At 39.7% G+C, this 6,457-nt stretch overlaps 1 non-coding gene across 1 annotated transcript; it reads right to left on the bottom strand.

The window, feature by feature from the left end:
• Nucleotides 1-741: 741 nt before the first annotated feature.
• Nucleotides 742-814, bottom strand: TRNAV-CAC (transfer RNA valine (anticodon CAC)). The gene has a single exon. It is a non-coding gene; the product is annotated as a tRNA-Val (tRNA).
• Between the last annotated feature and the right edge of the window lie 5,643 nt (nt 815-6,457).

Raw genomic sequence — 6,457 nt, 5'->3', positions numbered from 1 at the left:
GTGTGTTGCTCTTACGTGCAACAGATGATGCTGTTTCTTAAAAAAAGAATGTTTTTGCCTGTCACAGGTCTGGAATCTATATAGTAGGTATATAAAAACACTCGCGTATTCGAAGAAAACGTTGGGTCAAAATTTCAAAGCAATTGGTGAAGAACTTTCTGAGATTGCAGCATGTGTTGCTCTTACATCCAACAGAGGGCGCTGTTTTTTTAAAAAGACCATGTTTTTCCAGTCACAGGTGAGGCATGTATATAGTAGGTATATAAAAACACGCCCCAATTCAAATACAACTTTGTGTCAAAATTTCAAAGCAATCAGTAAAGAGGTTTTGAAGATTTCCCACACATGAAAAACATGAAATACACAGTTTTTCAAAAAAAGCACGTTTTTTCTCCGTCACAGACGTGACATCTATATAGTATGTATATAAAACCCGTTTGGATGCGAATGGAACGTTGTGTGAAAATTTCTAAATAATCGGTGAAGAAGTTTCGGAGATTAGAGATTTTGAACAAACGAACATTTACATTTTTATTTATATAGACTCGCTTATAGCACGCTTCCACTGTCCCACTCTGATCTTCCTACTATAGCATTGCTTATTTAACATTTTCTTTGCTAATTCTACAAAAGATTTTATGATTGAATAATTTGGCCAATTTTGTATAGTAAATTTTGCTCTTCCATAAAGATTTAATTACCTAAACGTTAAACAAAGTAATATAACACAAATAAAAAACCTGTTTCCGCCCGGGATCGAACCGGGGACCTTGCGCGTGTGAGGCGCACGTGATAACCACTACACTACGGAAACTTGAAGACATGCTCCTTATTGGTCTTAGTAACCAATGACATAAGACTATTATGAAGCGGTGTTCACACGTTTATGATATTAATAATGTTTATTGAGGTAAAAGTACATATCTACAACATGAGTTACAAACAGAATGTTGGATTTGTATATACTATGCTTAAAGCCTAATACGCAGAGCTTTTTGGCCAATATATATATATATATATATATATATATATATATATATATATATATATATATATATATATATATATATATATATATATATATATATATATATATATCTATATATATACGGAAATTATTACGGAAATCATCGATAGATACAGCGATAGCAGGCGGCTTGATATCTGCGAGGCACTATACATTAAGAAGTCGACACCAGCAATCAACAGCCAATTAATGCACAACTATATTCTACCCACTTCAAGACTCCGCACCAATATAGAAGCATCAAGAAATATGGGCCAATAGGCCCTCTGCAGTTACTTCCATTCTTCCCTTTAACTTACAAAATATTATACCCATTGTTTTGTGTTCTGTCTTGTGTTCAAAAGTTTGTTTTCACCTCATCCAAAACTGTTGTAACATATCATCTCACCCAAATGCAGGTAAAAAATCGAAGATGTTTAAGCTCTGTTCAGTTATAGTTGTGTGTGTGTAAACTAAAGTCTTTGAAAATGTAATAAGTTTTACGAAACGTGCTCAAGTGTCGCGTCAGACTAGAAATAAAAATGAATTTTGGAGAATTGATTTTTCAGTTACCATCAACAGTGAAGAAAAAAATAAGAAACATTGAGAAAATTCGTGTTAGAATTAATAATCTTGCTTTTTCGGTCATATTTAATAATATATATATATATATATATATATATATATATATATATATATATATATATATATATATATATATATGCACAGACTACCCTATTCCAGTAGCTGAAGTTTATAACTTTTTAGACACTCAACCCACCAGGGGACTCGAACACTGGCCAACAAGGTGGCAGTTGCATGCTGTATCCACTACACTATACTTCAAAGCCATAAGAGAGGTAGGAATTCTGGGGTATTTAACCAACCAGAACTCCAATCCTCTCCCAGGCAATGAGATAGTGTGGGACCTCGGATGCTCTTTCATCGGTTCCTGTTATATGGGAAAACTCAGTGCCAAATGCTTAATGCACAGACTACCCTATTCCAGTAGCTGAAGTTTATAACTTTTTAGACACTCAACCCACCAGGGGACTCGAACACTGGCCAACAAGGTGGTGTCTAAAAAGTTATAAACTTCAGCTACTGGAATAGCTGGAGTGTCTAAAAAGTTATAAACTTCAGCTACTGGAATAGGGTAGTCTGTGCATTAAGCATTTGGCACTGAGTTTTCCCATATAACAGGAACCGATGAAAGAGCATCCGAGGTCCCACACTATCTCATTGCCTGGGAGAGGATTGGAGTTCTGGTTGGTTAAATACCCCAGAATTCCTACCTCTCTTATGGCTTTGAAGTATAGTGTAGTGGATACAGCATGCAACTGCCACCTTGTTGGCCAGTGTTCGAGTCCCCTGGTGGGTTGAGTGTCTAAAAAGTTATATATATATATATATATATATATATATATATATATATATATATATATATATATATATATATATATATATATATATATATATATATATATATATATATATATATATATATATATATATATATATATATATATATATATATATATATATATATATATATATATATATATATATATATATATATATATATATATATATATATATATATATATATGCAAACAAGCCTGAATGGTCCCCAGGACTATATACAACTGAAAACTCACACCCCAGAAGTGACTCGAACCCATACTCCCACAACTGGTATGTACAGGGACGCCTTAATCCGCTTGACCATCACGACCGGACTAAGGAAGTGATAGCCGAGGCTATATGAACCACTTCCCCGCCGGCACTCGGATGGTAATCTTGGGCATAGCATGGGGTGTGAGTAGGGGTGTGAGTTTTCAGTTGTATATAGTCCTGGGGACCATTCAGGCTTGTTTGCATTTGTGTTCCTCACGTGTGCCCCAAAGAATGAGGTGATTTGATATATATATATATATATATATATATATATATATATATATATATATATATATATATATATTACGTTTAAGCTGGACACGAGTTCTCTCACATTGACAGTGGCTTGACGAAAATTGCAGACTGACCCCTCACTCATCTGGTGCCTTCGGGAGGTAGAGATGTTTGAGATATATATATCTCGAACTATCTACTTCTTTTGTAAGGTCTGATGGCGTAGTGGGTTAAAGCATACTAGTTATGCCAGCTACTGGAAGGTAGTTGTGCTTTCTGGGTTCGAGTCCCACTGGTGGGTGTTGTCCAAAGATTGTTTATCTTCACTTGTGGTTTATGCAAGTATAGGCTTATAAGCTGGACACGAGTTCTCTCACATTGACAGTGGCTTGACGAAAATTGCAGACTGACCCCTCACTCATCTGGTGCCTTCGGGAGGTAGAGATGTTTGAGATATATATATCTCGAACTATCTACTTCTTTTGTAAGGTCTGATGGCGTAGTGGGTTAAAGCATACTAGTTATGCCAGCTACTGGAAGGTAGTTGTGCTTTCTGGGTTCGAGTCCCACTGGTGGGTGTTGTCCAAAGATTGTTTATCTTCACTTGTGGTTTATGCAAGTATAGGCTTATAAGCTGGACACGAGTTCTCTCACATTGACAGTGGCTTGACGAAAATTGCAGACTGACCCCTCACTCATCTGGTGCCTTCGGGAGGTAGAGATGTTTGAGATATATATATCTCGAACTATCTACTTCTTTTGTAAGGTCTGATGGCGTAGTGGGTTAAAGCATACTAGTTATGCCAGCTACTGGAAGGTAGTTGTGCTTTCTGGGTTCGAGTCCCACTGGTGGGTGTTGTCCAAAGATTGTTTATCTTCACTTGTGGTTTATGCAAGTATAGGCTTATAAGCTGGACACGAGTTCTCTCACATTGACAGTGGCTTGACGAAAATTGCAGACTGACCCCTCACTCATCTGGTGCCTTCGGGAGGTAGAGATGTTTGAGATATATATATATCTCGAACTATCTACTTCTTTTGTAAGGTCTGATGGCGTAGTGGGTTAAAGCATACTAGTTATGCCAGCTACTGGAAGGTAGTTGTGCTTTCTGGGTTCGAGTCCCACTGGTGGGTGTTGTCCAAAGATTGTTTATCTTCACTTGTGGTTTATGCAAGTATAGGCTTATAAGCTGGACACGAGTTCTCTCACATTGACAGTGGCTTGACGAAAATTGCAGACTGACCCCTCACTCATCTGGTGCCTTCGGGAGGTAGAGATGTTTGAGATATATATATCTCGAACTATCTACTTCTTTTGTAAGGTCTGATGGCGTAGTGGGTTAAAGCATACTAGTTATGCCAGCTACTGGAAGGTAGTTGTGCTTTCTGGGTTCGAGTCCCACTGGTGGGTGTTGTCCAAAGATTGTTTATCTTCACTTGTGGTTTATGCAAGTATAGGCTTATAAGCTGGACACGAGTTCTCTCACATTGACAGTGGCTTGACGAAAATTGCAGACTGACCCCTCACTCATCTGGTGCCTTCGGGAGGTAGAGATGTTTGAGATATATATATCTCGAACTATCTACTTCTTTTGTAAGGTCTGATGGCGTAGTGGGTTAAAGCATACTAGTTATGCCAGCTACTGGAAGGTAGTTGTGCTTTCTGGGTTCGAGTCCCACTGGTGGGTGTTGTCCAAAGATTGTTTATCTTCACTTGTGGTTTATGCAAGTATAGGCTTATAAGCTGGACACGAGTTCTCTCACATTGACAGTGGCTTGACGAAAATTGCAGACTGACCCCTCACTCATCTGGTGCCTTCGGGAGGTAGAGATGTTTGAGATATATATATCTCGAACTATCTACTTCTTTTGTAAGGTCTGATGGCGTAGTGGGTTAAAGCATACTAGTTATGCCAGCTACTGGAAGGTAGTTGTGCTTTCTGGGTTCGAGTCCCACTGGTGGGTGTTGTCCAAAGATTGTTTATCTTCACTTGTGGTTTATGCAAGTATAGGCTTATATATATATATATATATATATGTCGTACCTAGTAGCCAGAACGCACTTATCGGCCTACTATGCAAGGCCCGATTTGCCTAATAAGCCAAGTTTTCATGAATTAATTGTTTTTCGACTACCTAACCTACCTAACCTAACCTAACCTAACTTTTTCAGCTACCTAACCTAACCTAACCTATAAAGATAGGTTAGGTTAGGTTAGGTAGGGTTGGTTAGGTTCGGTCATATATCTACGTTAATTTTAACTCCAATAAAAAAAAAATGACCTCATACGTAATGAAATGGGTAGCTTTATCATTTCATAAGAAAAAAATTAGATAAAATATAATAATTCAGGAAAACTTGTTACAAAATATACATTCGTTAATACAATGAGTCTTACAGAGAGGGTTCCTTGCTAGTCAACCCATAATTCCGTCCAATGGCAGGTTCAGGACTTTCACCAGTATGGACCTCAGAAGGGTGTCATACTCATTTAATTTAGGGCTGCTGTAGGATGGAGAACACCTCAGAAAGTAGGTCAACTTAGGGAGAGATAGGCATCTTGTGAGAAGGAAGAGAGCATCATGGGCATCAATCTTGTCAACCCTGTCCAGCATTCTTCTTTAGGTCAGTGATATTTGCGTCCAGGACCTCCTCGGTTGCTCGCGGGCCAATGGGGGCCGCCCAGGAGGGTGCAGTCAGGTTGTTCCACAACGGGAGACTATTTCACATTTGAATGCATTGAGAATGAGGCCCCAGGGTGCTCTTTGCTCCTGGATTTTCTTATACCCTCCAAAACGGTACCTGGGGTGGAGAGGTAGGGAGTGGATAGGTGGATAGGTAGGGGGGGGTAGACAGGTAGAGAGGTAAGGGGGTGGTCAAGTAAAGAGTAGACAGGTGGAGAGGTAGGAGGGGCGGAGAGGTACGGGGTGGAGAGGTGAAGAGGTAGGGGGAGAGGTAGGGGTGGACAGGTGTATAGGTAGGGGGTGGACAGGTGGAGAGGTAGGAGGGTAGACAGGTGGAGAGGTGGAGAGGACAGAAGTGGCATACGGGACTGGCAATGTTGTGGACGGGTCGAGAGGACGACAACGGCTGGTGTGTAGAGGACAGATGATTGGATAGGAAGGACGGCTGACGAGGACGATAAGGGTGAAGTAATAAAGAGGGGTCTGTACTCACCTAGTTGTACCACCGGGGGTTGTGCTCTGGCTCTTTGGTCCCGCCTCTCAACCATCAATCAACTGGCGTACAGGTTCCTAAGCCTACTGGGCTCTATCATATCTACATTAGAAACTGTGTATGGAGTCAGCCTCCACCACATCACTGCCTAATGCATTCCACCTGTTAACTACTCTGACACTGAAAAAGTTCTATCTAACGTCCCTGTGGCTCATTTAGGTACTCAGTTTACACCTGTGTCCTCTTGTTCGCGTACCACCCGTGTTAAGCAGTTTATTTTTATCTTTATCTACACTGTCAATTCCTCTGAGAATTTAGTAGGTAGTGATCATGTCTCCACTTTCTCTTCTGTCTTTCAGTGT

This window comes from Procambarus clarkii, chromosome 9 (genome assembly GCF_040958095.1).
Source record: "Procambarus clarkii isolate CNS0578487 chromosome 9, FALCON_Pclarkii_2.0, whole genome shotgun sequence".
In the NCBI taxonomy this organism is placed as follows: Eukaryota; Metazoa; Arthropoda; class Malacostraca; order Decapoda; family Cambaridae; genus Procambarus; species Procambarus clarkii.
This window is presented reverse-complemented; position numbering and strand designations above follow the sequence as displayed.